Source organism: Syngnathus floridae, chromosome 11, assembly GCF_059516105.1.
Source record: "Syngnathus floridae isolate MCC-2025c chromosome 11, RoL_Sflo_1.0, whole genome shotgun sequence".
In the NCBI taxonomy this organism is placed as follows: Eukaryota; Metazoa; Chordata; class Actinopteri; order Syngnathiformes; family Syngnathidae; genus Syngnathus; species Syngnathus floridae.
Window position 1 is genome coordinate 13024521 of NC_142423.1, and position 12212 is coordinate 13036732.

The 12212-nt window shown below is 43.0% G+C and overlaps 1 protein-coding gene across 5 annotated transcripts in view; it reads right to left on the reverse strand.

Annotated features, from left to right (window-relative positions):
- The window catches only part of cdh22 (cadherin 22), a 110126-nt gene that overhangs the window by 72096 nt on the left and 25818 nt on the right, over window positions 1-12212 (reverse strand). For all 5 annotated transcript variants that reach the window (XM_088389840.1, XM_088389839.1, XM_088389841.1 and 2 more), the window contains one exon: window positions 11687-11882. The gene's annotated coding sequence lies outside the window, so the exon portion shown is untranslated. The remainder of the gene's footprint in view (window positions 1-11686; window positions 11883-12212) is intronic.

The window sequence follows — 12212 nt, forward strand, 5'->3', positions numbered from 1 at the left end:
GTCTCCCATACACTAACAACGTTATTTACAGAGGTGGGAAGAAGTCACACATGCAAAAGTCACGAGTAACTCTCAAGTCTTTATGTTTCAAGTCCCAAGTTACTACTTTGAGAAACCTAGTGAGAGCTCTGTCACTATATATGACTCTTTGGTTATCGCCACCCTCCTCCCCGCACCAAAGAAGCGGAAGGAAAGAAGCACTGTGCAGACTTTCAAGCAGGTCTCAGATATGGTGGTGGGGGTGTGGAGGGGTCATTCTATCTCATTTTCAAGCTCTTCGTCCCCTGCACGCAATTCCTTTCTGATCTGGCTTTCAACCTCCCAGCATCACAGGTCCCCGGGGGCATTCGACTTCTGGTCGTGTTTGATTCTGGCAGGCCATGTGTTGGCATTGGCTACAAGACCACAGGGAACTATGAATAATGGATCCGCAGCAGGCCCAAGTCTTCCTCCTTGGACTCCCAGCTGGCCCCTCCACCACCTCCACCTCCGCTCACTGCGTCTGTGAGTGGAATAGTCAATGCTACATTAACAACTAATATTCATAAAGGTCCACTCTGGCAGGATAAAATTAACAAGAGATGTGGAGGAAAAAAGGTAGATGGAAGTAGGGGGGGTGGAACATAAGGTATTTGAAGGCCTTTATTTTGTATTCACAAATACAAGGAGATATGGATCACGACAATGAGCTTTGAAGCTACAGGTGGTGTGTTGAATTATTATCAGCGATATTCAGATGTAATTATATGAATCACATGACATGGCTCTAGGTGGCTCAAATTTCAGCTCCAGCCTTCCTCTGTTGTACTACTGGAGCCAGCTCCTCAATTTGTGCTCTAATCTTGTGGAGTTTGACCACATTTTCAGAATGTCGCTCTTTGTTGGTATTTTAAATGATGTTTTAGGTACCAGTTAGCGTGCAGGTTTCACGCGGGTTGTGTTGTGCATGGGACGCAGCAGGTCAGAGCAGCATGGGGGACATTTTCAGAAGAACGGACAGAAAGACCAACACGGCTTCACAGCCACCGGCTGCTCCTCCCTCGCTTTGCCTGCAACGGGCAAGCAAATTCAAAAGACTGTGACAGCCACACGCAGGCTTGTCATTCAAAGTGACAAAGCCGCACGCCTCCGTGCCGTGCCGTGCCGTCCGTCCGTCATAAAGACACAGGTGGACAGAAGCGGCGTACGCACACAATCGCAAAATGTTGAGTGAAGAAGCCATTAGTGACACGATGCAGCGTGTCTGACAACTAAGGGAAGGAATATGAAGCCTCTAAACCTGAACAAAAAGCCCAGTGAGATTTCTTTTTTAAGTCAGAATAAAGGTTGGTAAGAGGTGGACGGATCTTTCCAAATAATATTAATAATTTCACATCTGTGTCAGTGCCATTTTTTTTACCTCACAGATCCTTCATAACAGTCACGCTTGTATATATCTTCAAATGTGTGTGTGTGTGGAAAAGTTGAAGAAAATGCCGCAGGAAGACGCAAAGATTTTTTGTACTGTCACAATCAACTTTTGACGGACAGGGTGAAAATGTCAGCTGCCAAATCCAATATGTGTCATTGTCCAATAGCCTAAATGAGCTGTGACACCCCAGCGTGCCAGACAAAGAGAAAGGCAAAGAATCTCTGCAGCTCTTTGAACGAATCTCAAATGGCGTGAGCATTCAATACTGCCTTTGCCTTTTAACTTAAAAAAGAAAGATGTCAATAGGAAAGGTGAGTCAGAGATAATAAGATAATTAAGAAGCATAAATATTCTATTCATTCACTTCACCCGACAGTTAGGCGTGTAAAATTATTGATTTGTTCTGCAATTGTCTTAAAAATAAGAAACTTAGGAAATTGCTGGTCTCAGTGAAAAAGCTTTGCTGGGTAGTCCTAATTGAAAATGCCTCCCCCTCCCCGTCTCTACCAGGTTTTATCACCAAGGATTTGTTTGTTGTGATTTGGCCCGATGTACAAAACAAACTAATACGTAAATAAATAAAAAGTGCCAAATTGCATGATGATAGCAATATCCTGCCCACCGTGTAAGAGTGTCTTCAACTCCCCCGCATTGCAGAGACTCTTTTGATGGAGATCTTCAAATACAGAATGGCTCCACACACTCGGCTACGCACAACCCCCGCGTACATTTATTATTCAATCTTTATGATAACGACTTTTCTGGCTTTACTATCCAAACTTCCGACACGCCCTGTCACAGCCGCTGTAAAACTGATGAAGTGTTGCTTCTTTTGTTTGTCTTTTTACACACGCGTACTCTCCAGCAGATACCACGGAAGGCACTGACTGAGACAGCCACAAAGAACTCATGCTCAGCATGACCTCCACCAAGTATCAAAATCGCTCCAAACTTTTTTACAAAAAACATAAAAACTTTGCTCACAATCGTTGCATTGTTGAGAATATCGAGGCCCGAGGAGGGCAATTCATTTGTCCGACGAACAATACTTATTCTATGATTTCAATGAGGGCCTTCACAGTGAGGGAAAAAAAACAGATATGACAAGATAAACCGAAGAGACCCCCGCCGGTGATTAATATCTTCGACAGACATATCTGCAGGTTTCACTGCCTTTCCAATCATGGCGGAAGCTCCGAGCCAAGCGGGACGGCCTCGCAATCCCCGGCTCAGGCGTATTGTTGCGTCTCCCGGGTATTATCTTACAAAGCCCATTAAGCTACAGAAACAAAGAGGAGAGAGAGAGAGAGACAGAGGGAGAGTGACAGAGACGCACGTACGGGCTCCTAACTGTACTCACACACACACATGCATGAAAAGAAGTTTAATCTTAGTAAAGATATGTATTATCAGTATAAATCCCAGCATGTCCGGATTACTGATACAGTATGTGTGCTTGCAGCTGTGTGCCATTAAAAAGTGATGCGGCAAGCTCAGACGGTACATTTTGGGAGAAACAGAAGGAAACAAATTCAGCCGTACGCAAACAAAGAAAAACAAAGTCATGATGCTTTTGTTTCTTTTTTTTGTTGTTTTCTTTGGCACGCTTGCCAAATGATAGTTCGGCTCGGCTCCAGCTCACGCAAATGAGGACAAGCGCGCAAGAAAAATAGCTGGATGGATGGATAGATGATAGATGGATAGATGGATAGATGGATAGATGGATGGATGGATGGATGGACGGACGGACGGAAGACAGCTTGGACAGGCTCCAGCATGTCTGCAACCCTTGATGAGCTTTAATGTTTAACTGAAACAATTATTTGCATGAAGTAAAGTCTTAAGAATTTCCAATTTGGGACCCGTTGAAATCATCTGTTTTCATCACCTTTCTTGACATGAAGTAAATAATAATATTGTTTATATGAAGAACAAAAATATTAGACAACTGGTGAGTGGAATAACTGATACAAGAGATAACAACACCAGTGTTGCACTGTTTTCTTCTAATTTCTTTTTTTTTTCACGTTCCAGGAAATATGATCATGCATTCCATACTGCTTGAAAATGACTGAAGAGGGCCGAGTCTTGCAGCTATACACAATTTGGTGTCGAGAAGCTATCAACACACAGTCATCCCCCCCCTTCTTCTATTGAACTGTTCCTATGTTTGGAAATAATGTCAGCTTCTTGAGCAGAGTGCTGCCACTTATCAAGTCTTGTGTTCCCAAACGCGAGGTTTGCAATCTCTCCTTTTCTTTACAAGATCGAAAGAGGAATTGAACGCACTTGTGAACGTCATGCCACTGATGATTGGATGGGTTGCCAAGAGTGTCGGCTTGTTCCCTCAATAGCATTTCAGACAAGATCTGATGCGCTTCATGTTTATGCTCATCTCCACGGAACCATTGATCTGGATTTGATTGGTTCCAGTTTTCTATGAAGCCTGCCCCACTTGTGCTCCCCAACCTCATGCAAATTAGGCTTGTACTAATTATATAACCTTGTAAATAAACAACATTAAGTAAACCTTTTTTATATTAGTTTTAAAACTATTGTTCTTTATGCATCAGGGCTTGTTTATAAATGTTCTCATAGAAAAGATTGAGATTTTATTTTCTCAGAATAAAGTCTTGTAATATTCTGACTAAAATTTGTAAAAGAAAATAATGATTTATAATAATTTATAAATATGTTAGCATTCAAATTGTTTTTTCTTTTTATCACTATGGCATTTTCTTTTACTCAAGATTCTATCTTGAGTCTTGTTATTACATTTATTTTTCTTTTAAAAAATTGTGCTCTTGTAATGTGGCTTTTGTTTTTCTACTAAACTTGTTAAGCTACAAACAAAGAGAGTGCTAAACCTTTAGTTTTTCACGAGCCAATGAGGATTCCACCAATGTCCCACGTCATCTGAGGACTTATTTTTTTTACAGACTCTTAGATACGTGTCTGGAGCTCATTATTATTATTGAATTGTTGTTCACTATTGCAAAGATTATGAGTTTGATTATGAGCAGCCATTTGTTTGTTTGGAAGCCGAGGGCATTGTTATGCGGCACGGAGACAATACTTGATGGATGCAATTACTCAAAGCTACTGACCTTTGCATTCATCTGTCAGCGTAAAAAAGACAACCGAGGTGCTGCTCGGTGGTCAATGCGATGTCTTTTCATGCGTGTGATGCATCACGTATGATCTATAAATGTTTATCTGATCAAAGCTATAGACTTGAATTTGTACAACGATGTTCTATACCCAAATTGCAATTTTTTTTTAGCAATTGTTTTTGGGTTTTTACATATTAACTGACTGCAATGCCCTCACAATTAGCAAAGGAAAGCGATATTGGCCGATGCTGCTGTTAGCCACGGCTCTCACCCATACACTCACACGGAGACCACTTTTATTCCTTTTTTTTCTAACTAATTTAATCGTGTTAATGCAAATGGAAAGCAACTTAATAACCGTGGAGACTTTTGATTTGATTGATTTCACATTTTGTCATTTCATTTTTATTTGTCATTATTATTTTTTTTTAATACGTCGATTTTAGATTGTTTACAATAATTTGTACTTTTGGCCCCTGTTAGCCGGTTGAAAATGGTTTTTTATTCCTTGTTATTTCGAGGATTGAATCATCATGGGGTAAACAAGCAATCTCATTTGTATTAACTTGTATATTTATTTATGTATTCAGCAAACAAAAAAAAAGGAAGCCTTTTGGGTTGTCTGTACAGCCAAGCACTCACATCCACACCTCGATTAAAAGCCGCATAAAAGAAAGAAGGAGCTCATTTTACATTTTACAAGGAGACCTTTTGGTGACAACTTCCCAGTGCGTCTACTGCAAGTTTGACGACACTCCTGTCGAGTCTGTTAATGTTAATTAGAGTTATTGCGTTGCTTCTCAGAGTAAGCGTACATGTTTGAGTGCAGACACGCAAGTTTGAGTTGAACCACCACTGCCACTCATCTCTCTTGCTCTCAGGCACAAAACATGAGATTCTGAGAATGTGAGGTTGAGTTTTCAAGGCCATTTGGAGATACTAAGAGCTCAAATTATACAATGCTGTTTTGCCACAGTGCTTCATCAATTTCAAGAGTAAAAACGCCGCCAGAGAGAGCGAGCAAGGGAGAGAAAATCATAAGAAGAGCCAAGCGCTTGTCAGTTGCTAGGCTGCATTGTACAGCAGCAAAACAGAAGCTTAATTTTTGACAAACATACAAAGCAACTTGTCTCAAGAAAGCTGGAGACACCACATGCACTTCAATGCAACAATTCAACAGACTTTGATACGTTGCCAGGACGAACCAGTCACCTGCACATTTCACATCAGGAAATATACAATACTGTATGGAAAGTGTGTAATCTAACATCTAAGGCTGGATTTACACTTGCACTCAAGTGAGACGATATAAAAACAATTTGAACATGCATCAAAGCAGCAAAAAATTATTTCCGAATCAATATTACTACTTGTACAGACTGCATAATTTAAACCTTATTATGAAATATATTTTAGAAATGCTGATTATAAAATGCATTAATGTGTGCAGATGGAGTTGGCTTGCCACAGTTGTTTTGCTCTGAGCAAACAATCAGAGGACATTAGCGTGCTCGCTCGGTCAGGACCAATTTTAAGTCAGAAACATTGTTGATATAGCTTGAGTCGCATGGGACCAGCAGATCAGATTGACTTAGCGATTTATAGAGACTGCGATTGACTGGACACAAATCTGATCGTACAAAGGCCACAAAATCAAGACAATAAATGAATACGCTTGCATAGAACAAATATGAGGATTTAGCTTCACTGACAATGTTTTTTTTTGGTTGTTGTTTTTATTTGACTTGTCATTTACTCGTATCAGTAGACCGATGTGGTCAACCCAATAACATCAGATCAGCCAGGAATGGAGTGATTATAATTGCACGCACATCGAAACCAGACAGTGAGATTTTTTTTTTTCCATTAAGACCGTACAAGAGTATCTCTGGAAGTGCGCGACAGCGACAGAACCTATCGTAAATCTCATTTCAGGGACACTCTTTATGAACGAGCCTCTTCACTTGGCAAAATGTCACCTCGTGCCGCCAGTAGATAATCAGAGATGAGGCGAGGACGGAGGGAAATCTCCATCTTCTCTGTCAAACTGAGTGAAACTCGTATTCTCGGATGTTAAAGCCCCCATTGGCGAGCAGTGATCAAACAGAGTGTTTGCTTATTAAAGGGAAGCCTGCCCGCTTCCTGAGATGCATGCAGAACATCTGATAAGAGCCCAGACACTAATATCATAATCACCTTCTTCTCACCTTCCTTTAATCCCCTAATTTCAATCTCTCGCACACACAAAATGCCCTCACACTGCTAAATGTGTTCTTTTGGGTTTCAATTTCGGGTGCCGCAACCTAAGAGGCAGCACTGAGGAGGACTACGGAGAAATATGCAGCGTAATTAACAACAAGATGAAGAGGCAGAGAAGGTCCCCTACCAAGCTGCAGGCTGTAGTACGAAATATTGATGAATATCACGGAAGAAAGCAAGTCCATGCCTATGACTTTGGCAAATATACGATGGTTAATTTGCTTTCTGTGTTATGATTAACTTCAAATGGGGGGCGATAAACTGTTTGTGGCATGTGGCATCTTATTTAGGAAACATGCAAGCAAGAGTGACAACAGAAATGAATTCAAAAGTTTGTTGTGGGGTTTTTTTCGAGTCTCAATATCACAGATTTTGTCATAGGCCTCACAAAATTTCCGCCGCAGATGCAATTGTTAGCATAAACATCACCTTATAAGATGCTCTAGGATACCAGGCAGGACATATCCGGTGTGATGTTTGGGATTAGCATCAAGACTAGCAATCCCAGTTGTTTGTCGTGATTTGCAAATACATTGCCACACATTCAAATTAGATTCCACGCATTGAATTAATGAATCGATGAATTTGCGTGGCTAGCATCTGGCCGTGCTCGTCACTTTCAGGTTCTTTATCTTATTGCGAGTTTGATGTTACATATTCATCCGGTTTGAGCTATTGACTAAATAATTCATGAATGAAACACTAATGCACAATTAAAAAGTATGTGTTCACTGGGTTTGTCACAGAATTATTCAAACAAATAGGTCAACGGAATTTTTCCAGTGAAAGTGAGCAACCGGATACCCCGCCGATACCCCGATACTATTACCATGATGACTAGGGCTTGGTAGTCAGTCGGTCAGTCTGTTAGTCAAGTGCCCATAAAGATGGTAAGAGCATTTTTATTCATGGAGGCAGCACTTCACCAAACAATATTGTGTTGACAACTTCCCCGAGCAAATTATGTGTTGTTGAAGCCTGGCAGTTGCCGGAAATAGGCTCAAGATCTTTGTCCAGCCTGGCTGAACATGTCATAGTTGGAAAACTCAGTGCAGAATGATTATTACAGAATGCAAGTTATGTTTAATTTCACACTTGATGAGCTGACAAGCAGTCCAGCGAATCAACTCTTTGCATACACGTCATTAAATAGTCAATTTTAAATTACAGTTTGAAAAAGTAACCCTGGCTGTTGCTTTAGGAAATAGATGACGTGGCCCAACTTGGCAACCTCCACATCGTTTCGAGATGGCAGCCATGCAGAAAGGCGGCGCGCCACAACAAGAGCTCTCCGCTAAAGTTACGGCGGACCTCCTCCCGGGAGGATGAGGAGACTGAAGCGTGACGTCCGGCTGAACAAGTGGCTGTTTACAAAGCAGTTGCTCTTCCGTGTCCAATGCGGAGAGGTCGAAAGTGAAGTCAACCAAGAAGCAGAGGCCTGATATGGGAGCTCATCTCCAGAGAAAGAGCGCTTCATGCCTCGAGGAAATGTACATCCAGATGAAGGAAAGCAATCCAAACCAAGCCTTAAATGAGTTACAGCGGCAATCAATAAGCTAAATGATGCTCTGCTGAGTAATTCTTCAAACTCTCTTGGACAAATGATTGAAATTATTCAGATGTTTATCTCATGATAGGCTTGACCCACAGAACTCCAGCAGTTCATACAAATGTTGCCACCAGACAATTTCCTGCAACACTCAATGCAAAGTCACTTTTATCTAATCAAGTCATTTTGGTCACCTACCTAGGCCAGCGATGTATTCTGACAGACAAGGCACAATGCAAGTGTTTAATCCACTTGTTGGCTTTCATACAACAACACAGCACAAACATCATTCCGCAGGCATTAAATTGAAGAAAAAAGACCAAACAAACAAGAAGTGAAAGCACAAAGTTGCAGGGAATATTAGAAGAAATCAGATGGCGGGCCTTAATGGACGGCTCCAAGTGTGCACTCGGATGGCGTGTTGGAAAGTTCGAAGCCTGACATGAGCGAGCGCTTAGCAACAGATTTCGCGTAGGACAGATGGACACAGCAGCTGCCTCATCCTTGCCGCTGCCGCGTCTTGTTGTTCTTTTCTCGTTGTCGTTGGCACACACGAGTTGCGATTACGCGACGGTCTCGCTCGCATGCTGCCTACCAGGGCAGGTGGCCCGCATGTCTTTTAATACTTTAAATGCATTATGGCCATGCGGAAGGTTTAAAGCTGCTTTGTAAACGCTAATGTATCATGATGTCACAGAATTATTGCAGTGCCAGTGATGAGCACGAGACATATGGTGGGAAATTTGCACGTGCAGCGTGTAACCTCGGCTCGACGTGAAGGCCCGTCGCTTAAAGTGTTTGAAGCATCTCTACGTGCGGACATGGATAACTGAGAGCCTCGACTATCTTAAGTTCTAATTACCTATCGGCGATACAAAAGTGTAATCCTCTTTGTTTCATGTTTAATTATAAAGTGAATGTGAACCAAATGGCAATAAATAGCCTGAAGCATGAATTTGGGCTATTTTTATAGAGACTTGTTTATAAAAATTCAGCTGTTGAAACAGTTTTGACTCATGACATAAGAAATGGTCATTTTTTTTTGATAGTCTTCCAAATTTGTTTCCATAGATTAGGTGGGCTCCAGCTCACCTATGACCTAAATGCGGACAAGCGCTATTAAAAAACGGATGGATGGCTTTCATCACCCCCAATCAATGTCAGAAAGAGCAGCGTAAAAGAGGCTCAGGAATCACCTGCCACTTGACTCTTGGATTCAATGGAGGGGGACGGAGCTTGGCATCAGTGGGCAGCCAGCCCTCAGCCGTCCATCTCCCAGGGCCTGAGAGTTAATAGGGCCACCCTGAGGGAGGGTGTTGAGGGGCTAATGAAGTGACTGAGGGCTGACCATCCCTGACCGCCAACTAGCCACGTGAAGACTTCAACGAGAGTGCTCCCCCGAGCGTGAACCGGCCTCCTGCCAGTCCGCCGGATCAATTAGCAGCTTAATTGTGTGGGTGGGTGGGGGTCTTGCGGGGTCCCACCCGTTTTAGAGCTGAGTCCGTCATCTTTATTGCCACGCCGCTGTCGTCTATCCTGTCCGTTCTCTCCGGCTCTACCCCCCACCGCCTCTCCTTTAACGTGCATTGATGTTGCAGCTTGGTAAACGGTAATCAATGTCTTCACAACTGTGGGCTGCTTTAAATGATTTTTCCCCCCCCTCCCTCCCGCCATTGCTCTCTCAGGAGACACGCGTCTGCTTGTATTACTGGCGAGGACGTAAATGCGTCGACTTGCTGTGTGCAGACTCGCAAAGTACATTGACTTAAACTTGTGGACTGGTGGCTTAATACTATCATAAGTGCTATAGGAAAGTGAGACTCCTGCTGCGTGTCTTTGATTTGTAGGCTAGTGTGAAACCGCCAGCCTCAGAATTGGCAGTCTTGTGCAGGTTTTTTTTTTTTTTTTTTGGCGACAAATTACAATCAGCCCTTTCTGCCATTTGGGTTACTCCTCCATGGCCTCCACTGTAATGTACACACTGTTTAAACCAGCAGCCCGATAAAACAAGATTCAGTCAGGAAGTGCATTTATTTCTCTAAGCGGAAACGACCTTTTTATGCAGACATTTACAAGAATGTCAGAAAAATACCACATCGATAAGACCACATTTAGTAGGCTATCAGACCACACAATGCGTGCAAACAATCGCAACAGTCAGCCATTATAACAATTACACTATACCCTTTAGCCAGTTTGTACCAATGTCACCTTTAATATTTAATAGTACGGAAAAAAAAATCTAAGGGAGGGTCTTAGTTGGAGACATGAGACAGAAGATATGATGTATTAAAAATGACACAGTTTACTGTCTTTTCAATGTGGGTATGTTTTTGGTGTGTGTGTGTGTGTGGGGTGGGGAGGGGGCGCCCAACTCTCCAAGTCACCAAGGTTCAATAAAAGGTCATGGTCTTTTCCCCATACCAGCCTTCTTTGACAGATTCCCTCACCTAATTGGGAAGTCACAGCCATCGATCGGCTCCATGTGGGGATATTTCTCTCACTTTTTGCCTGAATAGCACTTAGCTCAGCTTAAGTAGAGAGCTCGCGCACGCACGCACGCACGCGCGCGCATGGACATATACGCGCTAGAGCGCACGCACACGCGCGCTCTTTCCCCACAATACTGTACAGTGCACACACATCACAAAGGAGTATTTGAACATTTGTAACCTCTGTCAAGGTCACAAGTCATCATTAGGAGCATGTCATCCGAAGGAATGGGTAAATGGAGATATCATCCAGCACAGAGAAGCGACAACTCAAGAATGCGCTGCATGTAAAATGTGGAAATCCAGTCAGGTCTGCTGCCAAAACACTTTCCATTCTAATCAAGCATGACGTTAGATAGGCATTAAATGTGACTAATTAGGGTTGCTAATACGTGCGTAGCACGCAGTGCAGCAACGTGACAGCTTTCCTGTTTATTTTCCGCAAGGGCGATTTTTGATGAAACAGCAGCCAGTTGCACGCTAATGCGCCTACTTTGCCACTCTCGCTATTTGTTGCGCGGCTTTTGGCTGCCGTAGTCGGAGTAGCGCACGGTGGCGAGCGGCCAAGTTGCCCGAGCAAAACGCAACCCGACTTGGCGCATCAAGTGGCTGCAAAACGCACGCTCTCGTTGAGTGTGAGCGAGAAACCGACAAGACAGGATCTTTGTGCAGCCTTCAAGTGCAAATGTGAGGCTTGTGTAGCCGTGCGCATATTTGTCATCCTTGACACTGCAAGTCTCACTTCGCAACATCTCAACGTACACAAGCTCCAGTTAAGTCCAAGTCGCAACAAGTTCTAAGCATGCGTCTTTCTCAACCAAACCAAATTATGCGCACATGCTTGCCAAAAGCGCTCGCTTACCTATGCGTCCGACTCCAAACGAGGACTGTGTGCGTCCCTCTCCTGCCAGGAGGCGGCAAACGTGTACGATATCCCGTGTGTTGGTGGTCTTCAGAGACTCCGCGCGTGTTCCCTCCTGTCCTTGCATCCACGCCGCGCGTCTGGCGCAGGACGAGGCAAGCTCCTTTCGGCACAGCGAGATGATACAGAAAAGCCCCTGGTGGTGATGGAGGGAAGGTACCAAAAAGAGAGCGAGAGCAGGAGAGCGAGAGAGGAGGGGGTATTATTATTTATTTTTTTGCAGGCGTGCAGTGTCACACAGCAGTATGTGTCTCCTAACCTTTATTGAGCCAAGTCATCCATTTTACGTTAGAAAAATGCCATAGCACAACAACAAACAAAAAATGTCACACAAAGTGGGACAATTGAAATTCTTGTCTCAGCTGGCCTACTCGGTTCGTACAATTGAAGGCAAATTATTTCAATTTAAGAATTACATTTGAAAATTAAATTCAAGACCAATTCCCCTATGTTCCCATATTCCAAA